The sequence below is a fragment of the Euphorbia lathyris genome, chromosome 7 (genome assembly GCF_963576675.1).
Source record: "Euphorbia lathyris chromosome 7, ddEupLath1.1, whole genome shotgun sequence".
Classification (NCBI taxonomy): domain Eukaryota; kingdom Viridiplantae; phylum Streptophyta; class Magnoliopsida; order Malpighiales; family Euphorbiaceae; genus Euphorbia; species Euphorbia lathyris.
The window spans coordinates 86,963,976-86,988,802 of NC_088916.1; the positions used below are offsets into that span (position 1 = coordinate 86,963,976).

General features: G+C 37.0%; 1 pseudogene; it reads left to right on the top strand.

Annotated features, from left to right (window-relative positions):
* The first annotated feature begins 21,117 nt into the window (after positions 1-21,117).
* LOC136200524 (protein DEFECTIVE IN MERISTEM SILENCING 3-like) lies at positions 21,118-24,205 on the top strand (annotated as a pseudogene).
* The last annotated feature ends 622 nt before the right edge of the window (positions 24,206-24,827 follow it).

The window sequence follows — 24,827 nt, forward strand, 5'->3', positions numbered from 1 at the left end:
GGGGGGCGTGATGTGCGAATAGCAATGAAATTTGGATGTTAGGCAACCATTAAGTTAGATGGTGTGGACTACTGGATGGGCATAGAGCCAATCTTGAAGAACAAAATGATTACTGATTACAAATGTACTTGGTAATCAATCTGATCTTCAATGTTGGCTCCATGCCCCTCCAGTATTCGATGCCATTTAACTCTAATGGTTCCTCATCATCCCGATATCCTTGTTTACCATCAGCACATTCTTGCAGAAAGGAGATTTGGATGCCAAAGAAACACTGAGCTGGATGGTGTGGACTACTGGATGGGCATAGAGCCATTCTTGAAGAACAGAATGATTACTGATTACAAATGTACTTGGTAATCAATCTGATCTTCAATGTTGGCTCAATGTCCCTCTAGTACTCCACTCCATCCATCCAGCTCCAGTGTTTCTTTAGCATCAAAATCTCCTTTCTAATCGCGCATCACGCCCCTCTTTGTACGCTCTTCGCACGTCACATCATAATGCCCCCCTTGCACGCTATCCTTTCTTGATAGGCAATACAAAGTAGACATATATATGTATATTCAAGTGGATCATAACATGCTATAACAAAGTAGTCAACTTATTCGTTTATGTCTATTAAATTGAATCAGTTCTACTTCCTAACACATAACATGCTAAATTGATATGAAACATATGTCTATTCCTGAATCAGTTACTTCATAAACAGAACATAAAACAAGCCAACATGCTTCATACATAAACACATAACAAATAACATGCTAAATTGACATGAAACATATGTCTCATCAGCATAACTCATGTTAAAATAGAAAAGAATCAGGCAAGTTCATCATTTTCAGCTTTAAGAGTATGCATGATCAGCTACCTTCCTAAACATAATATCAAGTTCATATTCGGCCTCAGTCGAGGACTGTGAAACTCTTTGTTGTTTGCGGGAACGCCAAGAGACCAAGTTCAGTACAACGAAAACAATAAACCCCGATGTTGATTTATGATCATCAAGGTCTCCACCCTAATCGCCATCAGTAAAACCAATAAGATCAAGTGTTTTTCTTTAATGAAGCAGAATACCATGCGATGGTGTCGAATTAAGATGACAAATGATGCATTTTGTTGGAAGTGGGCCCTGCGTCGCTCCGAATGAGATCAATGGTTGAAACCAAAAGTAATTTCTCTATGTTATAGTTTAAAATCAACTATATTTCATTTTGAGCCTAACACAATTTTCTGGGCTCTATTCGGAGGTCAAACGAAGAAGTTATGACCATTCGAAGTTTTAATCGAATTATTTTTATCCTTGGACTTTAAAATATGAAATATACATATCGTCAAGATGAATCCAATAGTATAAGAACCATCAAAATCAGAGGTTAAGAAGATCATTTTCGAAAACCAGAATGATCTTGGATGGTTTAGGGGCAAATCTTCCCCTAACTAGGTGGTAGCCAACCGGCTACCCCCATAGCTGATCGTAGTCGAAAGCATTGATATGATACTCAAAACTATGCTTTGAACCTGCATAGTAAAATTTATGCATCAGTAAACAATGGCTACAGCCAAACCAATCGATAGTAGTTTCTTATGGTCAACAACTAGGATCCGAATGGATAGATCGTTTCACTGCCCACAAGGAAAATCTGCAATCTTCTTCGGAACACTAATGACATACTTGAAGACATAAAAGGATGAAAACTATCGCTATCTATATTATGAGCAATCTACCCTCAATCACCACAAACCTAAATATGATAACAACTCATAATCTACAACACCCTATTATGTAGGAATCAAAGATTCATTAATCCAGAGACATTTTAAAGAAACTGAATAAATGAAGAAGGTAAATCTGCCTAAAAGTCTATAGTGTTCAAAGTTAGACGGCAGGAGGCTGTGAAGCCAAAGAAATATCCAATTTATCTTGATGATATTACTAGAGGAGAATGCAACAACAACAATAAAGTCTTAGTTCCGAAATGATTCGGGGTCGACTAACATGAACAATCATATAAAATCGTGAAATCAATCTAACGTGACATAAATTCTCTTCTTCCACTACCATATTTTCCTCAATCCCCAATAAACTCATATCACTCTCTATCACCCTCTAAGTTTGCTTAGGTCTTCCCCTACCCCTCACCATTATATCCTTTTGGCACTCTTTAGTCCTCCTAACAGGCGCATCAAGCGCTCTTCATCTTACACGGTCAAACCACCTTAGTCAGTTTTCCCTCATTTTATTCTCAAACTGAATAAATGAAGAAGGTAACTCCACCTGTGAGGGTCACTTGGTGGCATTTACAACTGGTCTCAAGCCGGGATAAATGAGGAGGGTTGCGGTAGGTTTGTGGCAGCCAACGTAAAACTTAGCCATATCTTATGACATGAATCAAAATATTACTGGAGGAGAATAAGGTGTAAAAAGTCCTATAGTGAATGAATACGGTGAAGAGTTGAAAAAAAAAATTGTACATAAAAATGCTCATGTGGATTTTTCACTTGCTCAAATATTCGAATCAAATTACACCTATATAAATAACTTAGTTGGTCCCACTTTTATATTAACAAATTTTATATTTATTGTTACATTCATCAAGAAAAAATGCATCTAATTATGAACAATAAAAGAATCATGTTGGAGGTATTGCGACAATTTAACAGAAGTAATTAATTAATCGCATAAATAATATTGTGCAAAGATTAATAATGACTTTTGAAAGATAATATTACACAATCTGAGTTTTTTTATTAAGCTTTTTTGATGATGTGCAAAATAAATTAAACCATATTTATAGGTTACAATACATGCTACAAATATGAAAATAGTGTTTGCACCATTATATGCTTATATATTGATGACTTGCTTATTTTTGAATGTAATGTTCATGTTTGAAATTCTGTGAAGTCTATGCTTTGTGAAAACTTTAACGTTTAGGAGAAACAAATGTCATTCTTGACATCATGATAACTAGGTCTTAAAATGAAATTTCGGTAGATCAATCTCACTATATTGAGAAGATTCTAAAGGAATATAATTACTTTGAACGTAATCCTACATGCACACCTTATGGTCCTTGTATAAAATTTTTTAAGTACATTGGAGACAATGTAAGACAATCAGAGTATGTTATTTTAATTGGCAGTCTCCACTATACCACTGATTGTACTAGACCCGACATTACTTATGTGGGATTATTATGCAGATTTACTAGTAGACCTAGCGTTGAGCGTTGGAATGTTATAGAAAGGGTCATGGGATACCTGAAAAGAACTATGCAACTTGGATTACATTATCAAATACACATCTTCTCCATATCTCTTTAATCTTTTCTTTTTCTTCTTCTTCTCTCTGCTCTTTATTAATTTCTCTCTAAAATCAAATAATTGCAATCATACTATAATTAAATAAAGATTATTATGAGAGCTTACCTATGCCTAGTGGTGAAGCTCCTAGCCTAGTGGTTGAGAGCTTACCTATGCCTTGGGAGGTCATGGGTTCGAATCACATCCGGGTCTGGTGGGGATTTTTCTTTCTTCTTTAATGTAAGCGCATTGTGCGCAAATTTTTAAAGAAAAATAAAGATTATTATGAGAAGAATGATAAAGTAATTTACAAGGTTACAAAAAGAAAAAACCTGATTTAGATATCACTTTCTTTCGAATGGATTGTTGTGAGACCTCATTCTGCAACAGGTGAACCATTTATTGGAAGATGAGATTGTAGGAATTTTCCTTCAGAAAGTCTTATTCTTTCTAAATCATAAAAGTCAAAATAAATATTTTCTCTAATTTTGGTTCATGTATAGTTGTACTCTCTCTATCTCTCCCTCTCATGCTATTTTTTCTTCACTCTTTATTTGCTTTAATTCTTTTAAGGGAAAATTACAAAACTAGGTCAAATGGAAGACCCATTTACATATTAAACCCATTTACTCAACCTGCTACATATCTAGACTGATTTTGTGTGACTTTCCCATAATACCCCTAACCTTCCCACTTCCTCCCTTACGCGAACGTTCTCTCCCCTCTTCTCCTTGGTTGCGCGAAACGGCGGCAGCTCCTCCATTAATGATTCCAAGACTTTTGATCTTCCTATCTTCCTTTAAATTCCACGAAATCTGGTTCATTTCTCCAAATCACAATGAATTTCTCTTCTTCCTCTCTTCATCTCTTGATTCTGCAACTTCCTAATCCTAGAAAACGAAGTCATGGTTCTTCATCTTCCATTTCCTGCTCGTTCGAAAAAATGGTGAATCTACGTTATTTTCATCGTTTTTCCCAGTTTATCATATTGGGTTCATCAAAAAATGTAAGTATATGCTGTTTTTTCTGCGTTTTCCACCATAAATCCACTTAGCATATGCGGTTATTGCGAGGTCTTCGGGGAGAAATTTATCGATTTCACTTCGCGAAACGCTGATTACGCGAAGTTTGCGAGGTAATTCGATAAATTTCTCTCGCAGACTCCGCGAATTCAGCGTTTTGCGAAGCCAGAGCGTCACATTTCTCCTCGCAGACTCCGCGAAATCATTGTTTCACGAAGTCAGAGCGTCACATTCCTTGCACATTTATGTTCGCATACTTAGCGAATCGTCGTTTCGCGAAGCCAAATCTTCCTTTTTCCTGACTAACACGATTAAATTTTTTTGAAGGTGATTGAATACGTAATATTCATTCCTGGAAGCCGGTGTGTTAGGGTGCCATGAGAGACATCCATTCGAAAACGCCTGGACTTCCAACCGTTAGTTGTGAATAAGAGTCTACACCGTGGGACACGTCCATCCCTCTGTGGTTAATAATAACCTATGTATAATGAAGTGATTTGTTAGGAGTTTATTGTGGCAATCTTAGTGAATAGTAGCCTATGTATTATGAGATGATTTGTTAAGAGTTTATTATGGCAATCTTATTGTAAATTTTGATAATGTTATGATTTTAATGTTAGAATCCTTTGTTGTTTGCAATTTTTTGTTATATACCACTTCGCGAATTAGCTACAAAACATATACAGGCTTCGCATATGCGAATTAAATTCATCAAATAAATCAAACTCTAGCTTCGCAGGCTTTGCATATGCGAACTAAATTCATCAATTATTATGAACATTAGCTTCGCAGGCTTCGCATAATATGGAATTTGCGAAGTCAGACGGGAGGGGACGAGACGCGCGTAAATATTGAGGGTATTATGGGAAAGTCATACAAAATCAGTCTAGATATGTAGTAGGTTGAGTAAATGGGTCTAATATGTAAATGGGTCTTCCATTTGACCTAGTTTTGTAATTTTCCCTTCTTTTAATCAATAGTGTGAGCCTGAGACAGGGGCGGATCCAGCCCAGAGCCCGTGGGGGCCGAAGCCCCCACGGCCATTGGCTCCGCCCTTGAGTTTTGTTATTTTTGTCCCGTGTAGCCACCCCAAATATTAGTATATATTTAACCTATGTAGTATTATCTCAAAAGTTTAAATTAGATGAGTTGGTTAAAAGCTTTGTTTTAAGGTGAGAGGTCATGGGTTCAAATCACACCCAACTCATTTTTTGTTTTTATACGAAGTTATTTTTATTATATCTCTTTTTTTAAGAATTTATTATCTCTTTTCTATAAAACAAATCAATTTCTTATATTCAGATTCAATTTAACTTAATTTCTAAATTAAATTTTATGAAAATTATAAAAAAAAAAATTATAGCTAAAAATAAGAATTTTTTTTGAAAATGTTACAATTTTTAGCTAACATACCAAAACCATAAAGTTTAAGTGTGCTAAAAGCTTAAGCCCTTGTTTGGGAGGAGGTTAATGGAAGTAAATGGGAGTAATGAAAGGTTAAGTATTGAGTTAACCTTGTTTGGGAGTTATGTTTTGAGAGTAAATGGAGGTTAATGGGGTTAAATGTTTACTTCCTCTAACCTCCAAACTCTAACCTCCAAATTGGGGGTTAATGGGAGTAACGTAAACTTTTTTTTAAAATTTCTTGTCTCTGCAGAGTAAATTTAACTTTTCTTCCCCTCCATATTTAAACTCCCAAACAAGGTTAAACATTTAACCTCATTTACATCCTATAAACTCCCAAACAAGGTTAATTGTTAACTTTCCATTCCATCACTTCCCTTCCCTTTCCATTACCTCCTTTAACTCTCCCTCCATTAACCTCCAAACTCCCAAACAAATTCTAAACAAAAAATTCCACCCCCAACAGACTGGACTTCGAAAAATTACTCCCAATAATCGGACTAAAATCAGCCCCCTCGGACGTCGATTCCTGGATCCGCCACTGGCCTGAGGTACTACATTTGGAGAATAGAAGTTTTCACTAATCTTAGCTATATTTTTCTTTTGCACATCTATCAACTTTCTAAATTACTCTATCATTCATCTCAAAATAATCTTTACTTGATTATAGTATGATTGCAATTACTTGATTTTAGAGAGAAATTAACAGAGAGAAGAGAGAAGAGAGAGAAAGAAAAAAAGAAGAGATTAGAGAGTTATGGAGAAGATGCGTATTTGATTTTTTTATTTTTTATTTTGGGGTTTGTTTGTGATAATTAGATAATAAATGGTTAATTTATAAAATATATAAATATAGAGACTAAATTAACTACTTTCCTTTTAACTTTTGACTTTTTTAACATCATTAATCAATTTGGACTGTGTTTGCCAACTTTTAAACCATATAGTATATGTCAGAAAATGACCTAAACCATAATGTTTATTTTTATACTACTCATGGAAGTCCAAAACAGACTATTCTAGCTCAATCAACTATGAAATGCCAACTTATTGCACTAGCCACAACTAGTGAAGAAGCAAGTTGGTTGAGAAGTCTGTTAGCAAGATTCCGACAGTATTGATCCATTGCGATAGTACTGCGACTATTGCTAAGATTCAGAATTGTTATTATAACGATAAAAAACGACAGACACATTGTAAGCACAACACTGTTAGAGAGTGGATCACATATGATTAGAAAAAAATTTGGTCGATCCTTTGACAAAAGGATTAGCTATAGAGAAAGTCCAAAATGTGTCAGGCCACCAATTGATTTTACTAGTTTAATATAATCCAAAATTATGACTCGTCATAGTTGTAAATAATTTGTAAAAGATCAATTTCTGTGTAATTTTCCCTTTTTTGTTATCCAAATTACTTATCCAATGTTTGTCCAAAAAGTTGTCCAAATTACTTATACAATTTTTTTTAAGAAATCTTTGGTTTAGTTTATAATTAAACAAAAGTTTTAAAAATAAAAAACTAAACAAAACTTCCATAAAAAACAAGGGTTAAGGTGCAAAAATACCCCTAACATTTTGGGTCAGGAGTAATTTTAACTCTAACGTCTAAAATAGTGCAATTTTACCCCTAACGTTTGTAGTCAGGAGCAATTTTACCCCTAACGTTGGTAATTTGGGTCAATTTCAGACACTATTACAAAACACATATTTTTTTGTTTATTATTTTGCACCAATTGCGTATCAATTCATTCTAAAAAAATGATTTCATGTCTTTTGTAATTTAATAATAGAATTGGAGATTAATATTTATAAATTCGGTGAATTTTTTAATTTTTTTTGTCCAATTCGTTCAAAAGACAGTATGTTTTTTTATTATTTTTTTCACATCCCAACATATGGTTATGATTTGTTACTGATAAAATGACGCGCATGTGAAGTGTAGATGATAAGATTGATGACCGAAAAGACAGTTTGATGAATTATTTCTGAAATTGACCCAATTTATCAACATTAGAGGGAAAATTGCTCTTGGCTACAAACGTTAGGGGTAAAATTGCACCATTTTAAACGTTAGAGGTAAAATTGCTCCTGACCCAAAATGTTAGGGGTATTTTTGCACCTTAACCCAAAAAACAAAATAAAAAAGAAAACTAGACAAAACCATGTGACTTCATAGTGGCATTTGTGTCATTTTCACTTCTTCCCATCTCATCTTTCTCAGCCTCCTAGCATTCTTTCTCTTATTGCTCTTTCTCCGATTGACAATTTAATTTTCACTTTCATCTTCGTTTGGGTGGATCTCTCAGGGAAGAAATCAATTATTCCCCGTTTTAGTGTAGTTTCCCTCTTCCATCCGTGTTCGTGCTTATACTCTGTGAGAGATCTACTGCAGTTTCATTGTTTTTGAAGTTTTCATTGCTTATGTAATTCAATTATAATAGTCTGAATATTGCTATGAAGCATTCAATAAGCTTAGAAGGTGAGCCCATGTAAATTGAATTTGGCAAAATTCATATTCCTTTTTTTTTTTAATCTTTTCTTTTTATGCCAAGTTGAGTTTGTCATGGAACCGATTGAACTAAAAACTCGAGCTGATAGTTAAGGCCCAATCATAGATCTTATATTAATCTCCGACACACCCAAATGCCCCTTGGGCTTGCAGAGTGCACAACACTGGCTCATCCCGCCATGTGTTTTTAATTCCACACATTAATGAGGTTGCCGGGACTCGAACCCTCGACCGTTTGGTCCTCGAGGCTCTGATACCATGTCATGGAACCGTTTTAGCTAAAAGCTCAAGCTGATAGTTAAGGCCCAATTATAGATCTTATATTAATCTCCGACACACTCCCACACGCAAATGCCCCTTGGGCTTGCAGCGTGCACAACACAGGCCCATCCCACCATGTGTTTTAATTCCACAAATTAATGAGGTTGCCGGGATTCGAACTCTCGACCGTTTGGTCCTAGAAGCTCTGATACCATGTCATGGAACCGATTGAACTAAAAACTCGAGCTGATAGTTAAGGCCCAATCATAGATCTTATATTAATCTCCGACACACCCAAATGCCCCTTAGGCTTGCAGAGTGAACAACACTGGCTCAGAGTTCATTGACTAGAAAAAATTAAAAATAAATACATTTCCATGCTAAGTACATCTTGCAAATATTTTCTCTTTTGAGGTTTTGTTCCTGAGGATTTTGAGATACAAACCAATTTCCAAAACCCTTCTGTTATATGACTAAATTCAAATGGTTTCCCTGTATATATCAGCTCCATTATTTGCTCCTTGCAGATGCCTGTATTTGAACTTTAGGAAGTTTAGTTAAATCAAAGAGGGAGTAGTTATATCCATCTAAATAGAGAGATTTCATTTTTCATGTCATTTAGAACGAACAGTGAATGAGCATAAGTTGTGCTCCAATAGCCCTCAATAGAATACAAAGAAGATTTCAGATTTCTGTTACTAAATTCATCATTGTAAATAAAATAGTAGCAAATTTTGATTGATAACGGAAAGAAAGAGGAAAACCCAATGATTCTAATTTTGGTAATTTTGTGCAGGAGAAACAATGACGAAGAAACAACAAGAAAATTTCTTTCAACGTGTGAGTGCATCAGCAGATTTTTTAAGCACTCGGAATAACAAAAAGGATATTCTAGCACCGATTGCAGAATGTTGCCGGCAAATAACATCCCTCAGGATGAGGATAATAAGAGATTGTAAGTAAATTGATTCTAAACTTTATACTAATCTAATGGTTGTTTGACAGAGTCCTTTATATCTAAAAAAGATTTATTTTAGTTGGTATACAATTTCATTTTTATTATGGCTCGTTCATTTTATGATACATTGCTAATAATGGAAATTAAACCTGATTACAATTAGATCAAGCAATAGAGTTTAAAATAGATTAAAAAGGAAAATAAAAAACCGAAGTTAGGATCAAATAAACACAAAAACAATAATCTGATAGGATAGAAAAAGAATAGACAACTCACACTTTAACTTTTTTTTTCCTTTTTTCTTCCTTCCTTATGGATGAGAACTTAGAGCATCAAAAGGTGATTAGGACACCAATTTCAGCATTATTAAGAGACTAATGAACCTATAAGTAAAAAAGAAACCATAACAAGATTGAGATATAGTTAGTTAAATTTTGTTAAATAATCATGGTAGGGACACACACACATATATATATATATACAATAATAAAAAAAAATGTATACAATACTAAAAAAAAGGTTGAAAAGATTGAATTGAATTGAACCAAATAAAGTTATTGTAATTGGTGAATGAATTAGAAAGGATAGGGATGGAGCATATGCTATATATTGGATTATTGGAGTTAAGAAATTTCGATCTTAACCAGTTCATAATCATGTTATGGTTTTTGAAAAAATGGAAAAAATCATAATCATGTCAACCCAATCGGGTAAGTGTCGATTTTGTGTGTTCGTGGGTCACATTTAGTAGGTTTTTGAAAGAAAACATAATCTAAGAAATTGAGATAAGAAAACTGGAAATGCAATCTTGAGCACACATCTGCCTACTTATAGGCTTAAAGATAACTAATCACACAAAATCAATAACTAAAATATAGCAATTCAAATTTAAACAACTCAAAATTTAATCTCTTATCTTCTTCTAACAAACACAAAGATTTTACAAATTTTGTAATCAAATCTTCAACAAGTGACATTTAAAAATATTGAGGATATAGTAATACTTCTAAATATTTATATAAATTTTAGATTAACATGTTAGCTCTTACCATCAAAAGTTTGACCCATAATCATTTTAACAAACCCCTAATTCGCTTATATATTGTTGGGTTGGTGTGGTGTAATCATTAGAAATGTGTAATTTTACTATCTCCACTAACAATGACATGTAAATATATGAAAGGTTCGAGTCGTATTCACGTGTGGAAATTGTAATTGTACTACTATTAAGATGACATGTAAGCATATCAAAGGATATAATGATAATTCTAAATATTCGTGTCATTTCCGAGTTAGCATGTTAACCCTAACCCAATACAAAATTTTGGATGTCAATTTCGTGTCAATCCAAAACTGACCTATTATTTATTTAATAAAACACTAACCTAATAAATTCGTGTTGAGCTCGTGTTGTGTACACAATTGCCACCTCTAGTTATGAGACCCAACCCAGCTACAAGACATTACACATCTAAGACTGTCACACTTAAACTCTTACTAAAGTCTAACTTAAATTATGATATACAATTCTCCAAGACCCAGTTTTGTTTATTCATCTTGCAAGATATAACCAGACACCAGTTTTCAGTCTCAGACTACCAAGATCCTTGCAATGAAAACATGTTCATTCTATTGCCATTAAATGAAAATATATCAAAGGCTTTTTTCAGCATACAGAATAAACATTTGTGGAAGTGAGAGAAAGGATGCATTATGGAATACCTGAAACGAACACGCTTAAGATCTTTGGCACCTCCTGGCAAGGAAAAAAGGGTAATGTACACACCCGGTTCATCTTGCTCTACCCATTCATCCCCATTGGTAGGTTCAACTTTAGCTGTTCTGTTCTTATTCCTAGCTGTTGTTTCCAAATGTCCTAATTCAGGGTGATATGCTGAAAAGTAGAGATTTAAATTAAGACATGGTATTTATAAAGAAAGAGAAATTTCATAAAAAGTAGAGATTTAGGAGAGAAATATTGAGGGTAAATAAGTTCTTTTATTAATCTAATTAATATTTTATTAGTTTTGATGAAAAACCTTAAACAATGTATTTTTAAAACCGGAGGGAAGCTTTCTAAGCGTTGTTCGGTTTGTTATTTTTGTGTTTTCAGATGAAATCATTGATCACATTCCAATACGATTCCACTTGTATGGCTTTTTTAATGGATGGAAGTGCTGCATTAGGTCTTGACTTGAGCTTTGTAACACATGTGTTCTTAATGGAACCTATCTGGGATAGAAGGTAACACATTATTTCTGTCATTCAAAATAAAAGTCTCTTTCTTTCATTTGTCTTGACTCCTAGTTGTGTTGAATTTATTAGCGTGGAGGAACAAGTGATAAGTCGTGCTCATCGGATGGGTGCTACACATCCCATTCAAGTGGAGATGTTAGCCATGTGTGGTACAATTGAAGAGAGAATGCCGGAGTTCCTACAGGTGTATATATATATATGGGGTTGTTCTTGATGGTATCAGTAACCATCCAGACTCCTAAATGGATGCAAAATCTCAGCCATTGATTTTGATCCAATGGTGTGATCATTTAATGTATTAATATCATAATAAATGACTTACCTTGTAAATTACATTTTTGTCTCTCTTTGTAATTACTCCTTCTTCTTCATTAGGATTCATCTTCAATAGGAACAGTAAGAAAACACATCGGATTATTCATCGGAAAAATCATCACGGCGGCCGGAAAAATCATCACGGTGGCCGGAAAAAAAATCATGGTGACCGAAAAATTCATCATCGTTAATCGACTTTTCTTGCTGACTTTGACTAACAGATTGGTTTCAATTTCATTAATATTACTCGGTTAAATTCTGAATTGATGTTTGTGTTCCTCTTTACGTCATAATGGATCTATTTGTTAATTCTGAATTGGTTCTGTTGAAGTTTCAACATCCATTATCAGCAAGTGTTAAAGCTTTCATTGAGTTAGTTGTGATTTATATATATATTGATAGATTGTAAAGTGTTATTGATTTTTAATAAGAAATTTAAGAGGATTGAAATCAACCTCCTGAAGATTCATTCAACACGTTGGAATGTTGTTCTGAAATCGAAAAAAGATTGTTTTACATTATTATTTTACATAAATCAGAAGACAACGTTTTCTTTGTATTGTTTTACCGATCTATAATGTCTAGTTTATCAGAAGTCTTTTTTATTTAAGTAGAAGTGCAAACTGGTGAGAAAAAACGCAGTGTTTTGGGATTGGTTTTGCATTTTGGGATTTTAATATGCTTTTTCAGAATTTTTAATACACGATTGAAATAATAAGAAACATCATTAAAACTTGATGAACCAATAATAATTGTTAATAATTTACATTTTGTGCAACATTATTATTCTTTCGAGGACAATTCCTGGAAGCATGACTAGTCTAACCACAAATTCTACAGTGGTTCGGATTGGTCCTTATTTTTTTTAGTTTCGCCATAGGACTTTGTTTTTGGCATATACATATATGATTTGTTTTTTTCTTACTAGCCACAGTCGGCCGACCCTTTGTTATTGATAGGGGTATTTTACCCCTATCTTTTAGCGTGATTTACGGGTTGATTTTGGATAAAATAAATAAGTTTAATTACAAAAATAAAGCGTTTTGATAAAATAAAGAAATGAAAATAAATTTCGTACTTTCAGTTAATTTTCCGTGTTTTTGATTAGTGTAGGAAATAAAAACGTCAAGCTAACTCGGCCCGCAAGATTTGTATTTCAGGTACGAGCAAGGAGCAAAAATCCACTCAAATACGCGGGGCGTATCAGCCTTTACGCGGGGCGTGAAACATGGTGTCGGCAATTATTGCCTTATCCACAGGCCCCATGTGGAATTGACTCAGCATACGCGGGGCGTATGCCACCCTACGCGGGGCGTATGACACATGTCGGAAATAATTGGCCTAATCCTGAAAGTCAGACTGCACTGTCTCCTTGAGTCAACTCTTTATACGCGAGGCGTATCACCATACACGCGGGGCGTGCCAGGCAATTCCTCAATGATAAAAACTCAGAGACTCATTTACGCGGGGCGTGCTTCAGCTACGCACGGTGTAAAAGCTCCAATTCAAGCAATAAACCTTCAGAAACTCAAACACGCGGGGCGTACTTTAGCTACGCAGGGCGTGCTTGAGACAACAAGACATGGAATTGGTCCACATGCAGGAGATTTCTGACGGAATGGGCACTTACGCGGGGCGTATGCCACCTTACGCGGGGCGTATCATAGGATTTCTGCACCAAATAATGTTGCTCCATACTTGTGCTTTGAGAAGTTACAACATTGCCCTTGCTTGATGTTTATAAATAGGAAGCTCTTGAACTTCATTTTATACCAAAATTTTACACACTAGAGAGCAAAATCTATACTCTTTTTGATTGTTGTAATTTAGATTTAGATTTTGTAGTTAAACTCTCCCCTTCGAGAGCTTGTTTGGTTGTTCCGGCGTTCCATTGAAGTTCCGTTCCACCACTCATCACCAAGCTCGAGAGTTCCACCTCCACGACCTAGGAGACGACATTGAGTCCGGTTAGCTAGTTCCAAGGGCGGATTCTCCCTTTTTACCCGCTAATTAGCTTGTACTCTTCCTATGTACTAGGCTTGGTTGTATTTCATCTATTCACTTTCCATATTTATAATTTATGATTCATAATCTCTATTTCCCTTTACGTGTTAATTGACAAGCCACGGAACTTACGGGCCCTAGTTTCTAATTCCCCCGCATTAGACACGCCTTGACTAGGAATCACGTAGTCTAAAAGCTTTACGGGTCGGTCCTACTACACTTAGTCATCTTTACAAGAGTAAACTATTATCCGTATACATTTAGAGTCGTTATTTATCGTGGTTATAACTTATCGTTATTCATCCTACTTCATAGGTTTTTAGCTACATAAATCTGTGTCGCCAATAGTTAGGGATAGTGTGTAGTTGTGTCTTACTTTACCCCAAAGTAATCACCGCTTAAATAACATACGAAATCGAGTCGTCTAATACTTGTAATTATAAATCCCGTGGATTGGATACCCGGTCTTAACCGGATGATTCCTTGATACGACGGGGTACACTTGCCCCTAAGTAGTGACGTCTAGTAAAGATAGAGCATTTGGAAAGATCACATCCATATTTATAGTACATTCACCGCAATACACATTTAGTCATCATTGGAAAAGCTCTACACTAGGCGCCACACCTATCAAGTTTTTGGCGCCGTTGCCGGGGATTTATAATCTCCTACAATATTAGACAAAAACGTTTCATTGTTAGTTTAAGCATTCTTTTTGTATAAATTGTTTATATATACTTTTACTAACATTATTCTTTCTTGTTGATAATTCTTTTATACTTGTTTTACTTTATGCACACCCGATCTAAAAATGATTCTCTCGTACCTATTGATCTCGAAATTGAACGTACTCTTTATAGGTTACGTAGAGAAAGAATGGCAAACCCCAACGCCGAGGTCAACCAACCCAACGGAAACCAAAGGCCGCACGTGAACAACATCCGTGGGGGCAATGATACGCGTTCGATGATGGAGATCCTTGCTCCGCATGCCCCCAAAATCATAATGGCATTGTCGCTCCCACGATCCCGGCCAACACATACGAGATCAAGACCGACATGATCCAACTGATACAATAATGTGGTCAATTCGGAGGGGAACTCCATAAGAACCCCAACGAACATTTGGATAAATTTCTTATGTGTGCCGATACCTCTCGGCAAAATGGTGTTCCCGTTGAGGCTGTGAGACTAAAATTGTTTCCTTTTTCATTGACAGGACAGGCGTTGGAATGGATACACTCATTGGAGGCGGGATCCATCACGTCATGGGAGGAGATCGAAAAGGAGTTCCTCTCCTACTATTTTTCGCCATCCAAAACAATCAAGTTACGGACCGATATCACGTCCTTTAGGCAGTTGGAATGCAAGGCCCTTCATGCAGCTTGGGCTAGGTTCCGGAAGTTGCTCCGAAACTGCCCCCACCATGACATTCCGAAGCACGACTTGGTAAGCACTTTTTACCACGGGTTAACCCCCACTAACCGTGCGACTGTTGATTCCACTGCAGGTGGGGATCTATTTCGGAAGTCAGCTAGTGAGGCCTACGAGCTCATTCATGAGCTCGCAAGGAAAAGCGTGCAATGGCAAGAGGATCGGCTTGCCGGCCCGTCGCAACAACAAATGTTTGCTGTGGAGAAAGAGGCTCCGAAAAGCTCCATAGCAGAAATGCATAAGAAACTTGACTCATTAATTGCCCAGCTAAGCCTCAACAAAAGTGCACAGGTCCTGATGTGCAATCACTGTGGTGGAGACCACGATGGACTCAACTGACAAGCCGGTAGCCCTTTCGCCGGCGACATAAAGAGTGTAAGTTATGTAGGAGGAAATCCAAGGTATAATCCTAATCCGAACTCCTATCACCACCACAATAATAATAACGGCGGATGGAGGCCTCGGTATCAACACCTGAACTTGTCATATGGCAATAATAATAACGTGTTGAGGCCCGCATCCGGCTTTGAGCAAGAATATCGGGAAAACGGGCTCGGGCAATCACAAGTCGCGCCCGGTAATCGGAACGCTCCACCTTCCAACAATGTACACGACCAATCGGTCACGTCTTTGTTGAAAGACATATTAACCCGTCTTTTCGATAGCGAAGTGTTTTGCAGGGATCTTAACCGCCAAGTAGCCCACCTGAACCGTCAACAGCAGGAAAGGCCTCTAGGAGCGCTCCCGGCGAACACTGAGCAGAACCCGCGAGGTAAAAATCGGGAATCCAGACAAGCAATAATACTCATGGATAGGGGAAGTTCGGACCCGGATGTCTTGCAATGAGCCTCCGTATAAGAAAGTTGAGCTACTTCGACTCAAAACGTAGCATCGGTTTGAATTTCTCGAACCACTTGTCTATATGTATTATCTTGAATTGTTGTTATTTTATTTTCATTTCCATCTTTTGCTCTACTGCTCTTTATTTTATTTTATCCTATTTTCTTTTATTTTCATAAAATTAAAGGAAAAACAAATCCCACATTAATCCAAAAATTTTAAGATACGCGGGACGTACAACCCCTTGCGCCCCGCGTAGTTGCGTGTCTGCTCCTGTTTCTAACAAAAAAGGCACACTACGCAGGGCGTACCTATAGGCACGCCCCGCGTACCCTCCCTAATTCGTTTTAATAAAGGCCATATAAAGGACACGCGGGGCGTACCCTGGGGTGCGCCGCGTGTATCCTCGGGGAGTTGTGAATCACAACTCCCCATGGCAGCTTTTTCTTCATAACTTCCCATCATTCCTCTTCCCCAAAAATCTTTCCCACTTATCCACTCCACCTCCTCTCCTCTCCAATCAACTTCTACCTTTTCAAATTCAAATCCTCAACCTCCCTCCATAATAAATTTTGCATTAACTACCCTCTTAATTTCAAAATTAAAACACACAAAAACATTAACTCAACATAAAAAATCATAAAAACATTAACACCTCATTAATAACATCATAAATCAAAAACTCCAAAAAAATTCAAAATACATCTAAAAACCGAAAAAGACTGTTCCAAATTCGTTTTTACGCACGACGTACTACCATGTACGCCCCGCGTTCCTACCTTTTTCTTCCATCCAAAAGGGCAGGAGGTGCACTACGCGTGGCGTACCCCCATGTACGTCCCGCGTATCGTGCCCCTATTGCGTAATTGACGCTCAAAAAGGTGGGATACGCGTGGCGTGGCCGCATCACGCCGCGCGTATCCCTCCTGGGGATCCGAGTTTTGCTTGGATCCCCACTTCCCTCATTTCCTATATATAATCACCCTTCTCTTTTCCTTCTTCCTCACAACTATCTCAACTTTCTCACAGCTTTCTTCCACCCTCTCTCAAAACTCTCACATTCCACCATGGTTAGGCGAAAGAACACCGCCGATATGCATCCCCCACGAGCCACTCGTGGCCGTACCGGTCGCACCCAAAACCAATCACAACCACCACCCGAGCGGGAAAGCACACCCCCCTCACCCGCCTATACCGGGCTCCTTTTCACCTTCTCACCGAGGAGGAGGCTACCCGGTACGAAGACCTTTTTGCCGCCACCGTCATGGAGCTTCCCTATATCCAATGTAGCGTGCTAAATCTACACGATCTCGGCATGCCTTTCGAAGCTCGTCTCCGTGCCCTCGGGTGGTACGACATCTACAGTAAAGAATACCACGTGTACCCCTCCTTGGTCATTGAGTTCTACACCACCCTCACCTCCAACAACGTCCCCGGAGCCGCCCTCTTCAACTTCCGCCTCCACAACCGCCCCTTCTCCATTGACACTCAACGGCTCCAACACCATTTCACTTTCCAAGCGGAGGGGGGCACATCCCGTTGGCCCGACGGTGTTGCCGTTCATGAGTTTTGGACCTCCATCACCGGGTCTGAGGACTACGATATCTCCAACCTCCGCCCATCTCTCATCCGCGACCCTATCCTCCAACTTCTCCACTGCTTCATCTCATTTTACTTCTCGGGGAAGTCCGAGTCCTCTAAGGTCAACAAGTATGAACTGTTGGCCCTCTACTGTTGTGCCAATGGGCTCACCTATGACCTCGCCTATCACGTGGCTGCTCACCTCCACTCCACGCCCATCCGGAAACGGTCCAAGCTCGGGTTCGGCCACCTCGTCACCATCTTCGCCCTCTCCACTCTCGGCTCCGACGCCATTGAGCGCCTCCCGCACCTTGTGCCTTGGCCGTTGGACAAAAACGCCTTTAAATCCTTAAAGCGTCCAACTTCTGGCCCGGGCGAGACTTCGGGGGCGGCTCACTCCAATGCGGAAGGGGACTCGGATTCAAGCATGGGTCTCAATTTCAGTCCTCCGCCCCTCCACGACTTCAACGCTCTTTATGCTCGGTTGGATATCTTGGAGGATAACCAACGTCGTGATCGGGCTCACTTCGATTCCCGCTTCAATGCCCTTGACGCTGGCTTCGACGCCTCCGAGGCTCAAAGGTCGAAAATCATTTATAGTTTCCAATTACGAATTCTTTTCTCGTGTGTTTTACCAAAACGAGTTCGAAACATAGAAAATTACTCCAATTCTAACATGTTAACTTTTAATTTGCCTAATCTCATAAATTAACACCATAATTGGAAATTCAAACCAAAATCCGGCATACCACAACTTCTTTATACTTCCAAAATTGGCAACTCGGGTGCCTAAACATTCACAAGCACAAAACAAACCTATATCTACATGTACAAAATGGTATACAATACCCTAGAAGACGACTTGGACAATCGTGGCCGTATCCAATCCTCGCCCTAGTATCGAACACTTCCCTCTGTACCTCGTACTTCTTCGCCTAAAAACATTAAAACATTTGAAAATATGAGATAAAAATCTCAGTAAGCAACTATCAACTATAGAAACTAGTTTTTACGTAAAATAGCTATATGTATACATTTGTGAAAACATTTAACCAAACCAAACCTTAAACTTATTAACTTGTAAACAACATCGAATTAAAACGGAAGTTTAATCAATAATCTCAAATCAAACTTAATCAAAATGTAATGATTCTTATATAAACGTTTACTAAAAACAAAAGTTCGAATCAAATTCAACATCGTATCCATCACCGAGTATCCCCTCGTAAACCAATCCACAACACGCAAACATAATCGAGACGTCTCTGTAACCATGCCTAATCCCGTATTGGTCTTACCCAACACTTCGCTGCCAATACCCGACTAGGTCTTTTGACTATGTACACAGGCCATGTTCCTCACTAAGCATGGTCTTCAAATATCAAACCACCCGTCCGGACTACTCCTGATGGATACAAACTTTACCCAAAATCCAACCAAACTTCAATTGTATACATTTTCACATCAAATAGATCAAACTTTACTTCAATCATCAATAAATCGAAATCCAACATTTACTGAACCAAAATAGCAATTGAACCCCTGAAGAAATCCAATTTAACACCAATTGACCAAAATATCATTAAAACCCTTAAAGAAATCCAATTGAACACTAATTGAACCAAAATAACATTAAAACCCTTAAAGAAATCCAATTGAACACTAATTGAACCAAAATAACATTCAAACTCTTATTGAAATTCAAATCAACATCAATTGAACCCAAATAGCACTTAAACCCTTAGGAAAACCAATTTCAACATCAATTGAACTAAATCATAATCAAACTCTTAAGAAAACCAATTCAACATCAAGGTATGAATCAAAATAGTCCAAAAATTACCATTGTGAACTCATTTTCTTCAAACTTGTACACAAACTCAAATCAACGACCAATACTCAAATCATTTCTAGGAAAACCCTTAGGAGACAAATTCAAGAAAATTTATAGCTCAATATACATATATTTATACATGAAAACCAAAAACTAGTTGATCGTTACTTACCTTAGCCTAAATTTGAGAACAACACCACCAAAAACCCTAAATCTGTCCCAAATCTTCCTAGCCCGTATTCTTTGTACACTACTCCAAATCCAAATCCCTCCAGTCAAAAGTTGCTTCTATGTGTCTAGAGTCTCCAGTTAAAATTTGAGGTGATTTGGACGGTTAGATCTCCGGCAACACCCAAAACAGTGGAGCTGCCCTATTTTTGGTGGTGGTTGAAGGTGGAGAGAGAATGGAGGAGAAGGATGGAGGAAGAACAATGATGAAGGATTGGTTTGATCAAAATGATTTTAATTTCTGAAATAAGGCTATATATAGGTCTTGAATTAACTCGTTAATTGTTCCTTTTGATCCTCCAAACATCTAATTTCTTTTAAAACTTACCCTAAACTTATAATTATTATAAAAATGTGCAATTACCCTCAAAACTATACCCGTAACACCCAACTAATCGACTAATCCTAAAACAAATATAATATAACTTAGGTTTCAGGGTATAATAAATTAAAATTAAGGACACTAACATGACATATGTTGTGTAGTGTAATGGTTTTTAATTTAAGCATGGTAGCTACCTAACAAATTCAACTGAGTCACCTGTTTTTAATTGTTTGCCATTAATTCTTGGTTCTCCAGATGCTTTAAGTACTGTGGTGGCAATGTTTAGATCTGTCATTCGTATACACTGTCTCCTTCAATGTTTTAGTTAATTTAATTAGACAAGATATTTCAGTAAAGTTTTTGCTGATATAAACCGAAAATGATGTTGTTAGGAAACTGTTGTAGCTAGTCCAAATCAGAGTAAATTTATTTAGAAATTGTTATTTTCAGAATTATCATTTATTTAGGAAGTCTTAGTATTAGTAGAAATAGGAGTTTATTTTCAGAACTATTATTTAGGAAGTTCTATTATTTAGAATTTTTATTTAGGAAGTGTTAAATCTGATAGAATAGGAATCCTAGTTTAAGTCTGCCTTTTGTACTATTATAGAAAGGAACCATTTTATCATTGGTAAAGTACTATTTGAAAAACAAATTCAGAGGTCAGGAGTTCTCATCATAGAGATCTGGGTTTCTCTCTAACGAGCTGCATTAATTAATTCTCATCATACTAGCTCGAAAGAAAAAGGAAGTAAGATTCACTTCCTGATTTCAAGGTTCAAGGACCCGTAATTTGATCCAAAACTCAGGAGCTTAGAAAAGTGGTATTAGAGCAAGTTATGGGTGAATCAAGTAATCTGGAAAAACAGTTTGAAGCCTTTTTGAGCTTCATACTCCAAAGACAGGCCAAAGGTGGAGGCCATGGTACTCCAACTAGAAACCATTTAGGCAATCTAGCACAACAAGGAAGGAGACAGGGGGGTGGACAGTAGAATACGACCACAGGAGGAGGTCTGCTTCCAAAATTCTAGAAACTGGATTTCCTAAGTTTGATGGGTCGTATGATCCCTTGAGCTGGTTGGTTGCATATGTGTGAGCATTTTTGTAAGCATCAACACACTGTTGAAAGGCACAATAGTGGTCAAAGTAGAGTTGCATAAATTTGCTGAAGTATGGTGAAGTAGCTCCAGTTATCATCTTTGTGCATGAGATCACACTCATTTTTGTAGGGGAAGGCAATGTTAAAACTGTTGTAGCTAGTCTATATCATAATAAATCGTTATTTTATTTAGGAAGTCTTAGTCTTTGAGGAGTAGGAATTTATTATCAGAATTATTATTTAGGAAGTTTTAATTCTAATAGAGGTATGATTTTATTTTCAGAATTTTTATTTAGGAAGTTTGAATTATAATATGAGCATGAGTCCTAGTTCAAGTCTGCCTTTTGTACTCTTATAAGTTATAACAGGGAAGTGTTTATCATTAATAAAGTAAGCATCATTTGAAAAACAAATTCCGAGGTCAGGAAATTAATTCTCATTATAGGTAAGCTAGGTGAGGAAAAAGAAAAGCAGATTTACTTCTTGATTAGTCAAGGAACCGTAACTCAATCCAAAGCTCAGAACTTGTAGTGTGAGCAGTTTTTTTATCTCAACTTCGAGTCAGTGTTTCCGAATGGAAGGATTTACTTTTAGATGCTAGGATTGTTTGGAGATTTTATCTGTATAATCATTTGTGATGCATAATATCTCTTTTTCCATTTTCATTTTTTGCTACTGACAAGTTTCCTTTCAGTTATTCTTGGTAATTATCACTCTGCAAGACCTCCTAGTGGTGAAAGTGAAAGCCATTCCTCCAATCAGAGTGAGGCAGAAACAGTAAAGCAGATTCTGCAGCATGAAACTTCTGCTGCAGGCATTCTGTGGCAGCTGACAACGTGCCATGGTACTCATGCACCTCAACTCGCATTTACTAAGGATGTGTTTGGTATTGTTGCTACTCTGGGCAAGGTGGATGATGATAATCTTAGCATGTTAGTTTGAAGTTGCATTTTATCTGCTATTGATATTTACTATCTATCTAACATGTAGATTCTTCCTCTTCTATGAAATAAGTCTTATGATTAGTTTCCTTGTTAATACAGCATACTGTTCCTGGTTCTAATGTAGTCAGTTAATTTATGTACTCCACAATTCCAAGAGCTCTTATTATTTTCAATCAGTGAAATGCCTCCGTACTTACTGCCACACTGATCTTTGCTTTAAAGAGCTGCATGATAATGCAGTTGTTGTTAGTTATCTGCACTGTTTTCAATCTACTTTTACTTATTCTTTCTTATTGCAGGCTTCTTTCAGAGTACTTAGGAGTAGAGATAATGCTAGGAATTGTTTGCAAGACTTATGAAGGTGTTAAAGCTCTTGAAACTTATGACAAGGAAGGCCATATAAATAGTGATTCTGGAATTCGAGGCTTTGGTACTACTATCTGACGAACTCTGGATGATCGATTTCTTGTCATTTGTCTCGAAATTTAACGCATGTATATCTTTCTTTTCTTTATTGCTGTTTGGAATTCAGCTCTTGAATTACAAACTTTTTTTCCCTTGTAGACCTTACTGTGGTGAATTTGTGGATGATGACCCTCAAAGAAGGCTTGATCTTCTACGGCCAAAATTGCCTAATGGTGAGTGCCCACCTGGATTTATTGGTTTCGCTGTTAACATGATCCATGTGGATTACATGAATTTGTTGTATGTATCTGATGTCTATGGCCTCAGAGAGACTCTATTTTACAGCCTCTTTTCTTGCCTGCAAGTTTACAAAAGTAGGGAGGAGATGCTACTTGCTCTCCCACTTATAAGTGATGGAGCAATTTCACTGGATGGAGGGATTATTAAGCCTAATGGTTTCTTTTCCTTGGGGAATTGGTAAGTATTTTGCTTTCATTATTGATATGAAATTGTCTTCCAATCTGATCTAATGGTGAATTTCATTGGTTTACAACATCTCCTTTTGTGGTATTTCGGAATTTGCTTTCTGCATGTAGGTAGTTTAAATGCACTAAGAAAGAAATGTCTTTATGAATCGTGATAGATTGTAGAATTATGTATGTGCTATAATTCGACCACCTATAGGGTTCATAGCATTAGCCTCTGACCTTCCAAATTCAACTCATGATATTTGGTGCATGGATTTTTCTTCGCCCAATTTTTGTACAACTATCATACAAAAGAAAAGAAATACGTATTTTGTCTAAAATGGTCGATTCAAAAGGTCAGCATTGGCGCAACGGTAAACATTGTTGTTGTTGTGTGACCGAGAGGTCACGGGTTCAAGTCTTAGGAGCGGCCTCTTGTCAAAAAAAAATTGGCAGGGGAAGGCTTGCCCCTAATAGACCCTTGTGATGGGATCCCTCTCCGGACCCTAGCTTAGCGGGGACGCGTAGTGCACCGGACCGCCCTTTATGTTTCATGCGATGCATCTGGCTAGTAAATAACATATTTTGGCATACCCTATGTTTAGAGTTACATGTGTGTGTGAGCGCGTGTTGTATGTGTATTTCTCATTTGGTACCTCTTCTTTCTGGATTTTTTTGTTCCGCACGACTGATGTTGATGTAAGATTTCCAAAACCTTCCATGTCAGCAAATCCACCTGATAGCTACATGGAAACTGAGAATCAGCTCAAACAGAAGACATGGGAAAAGGAGAAGTTGACAGAGGATTTAAAGCGAGAGCAAATGCTGTTAAATTCTGCAAGATTCAATTTTGAGAGAAAGAATAAAGAGTTTGTTAAGTTTCTCTCACAAACATCTGCAAACACAACTCATGTATTGCACTGAACACATCTTAATTGAGTTGGATTGGAGTTGTATTTTGCAGATTTCAACAACATTTGCTCTCACTTCAGATGCAGGGAGGACAGGATAGGTTCAACCTTAGATGATATTAGAAGGGGGAATCAAATCCTTATCAGGATAGCAACTCGGAAAAGTCTTCTATTCCGTTATCGTTTTTGAATGGGCTACGAATTTCTTTTCATGAAAAAGGCAGCTTATTCAGTTACCAGGAGCAATTGGTTTTGTGAAGTCAATGGTTTGAAACCATCCTTTTCGATCTGTGGTGTGTAGTAAGGACGGGTTCGTATTAGGAGTAGCAAATCTGCCATTTTTTTTCCTTTTAGTTTTTAACCATTAGGAGTAGCAGTGGGTAAATTTAGTAACTTCTGGACTCTTAACATCTTCATAATCAATGTTTTTAACTGACTTTTTCTATTGACTGAGTTGGAGTTGTTTAAAAATGTTATGCACTTCAAGTAGGAGCAACTTTTACAAGTTCTTTCATAAACCTGAAGTTTTTGCATTATGTGAAATTATTATGGGTTTTTCTTTTTGCATACTTTCTGATTAATTTGGATAAATAATTTACTAGTTTCTATGTTCTTATATATTAAGCTAGTCTGTTTTTGGAAATAATTGTCTAATCATTAAGTTTTTGTTTCTATTTTATAAAATTAATAGTCAAAATAGATTAAATTCAATTTGAAGTGACA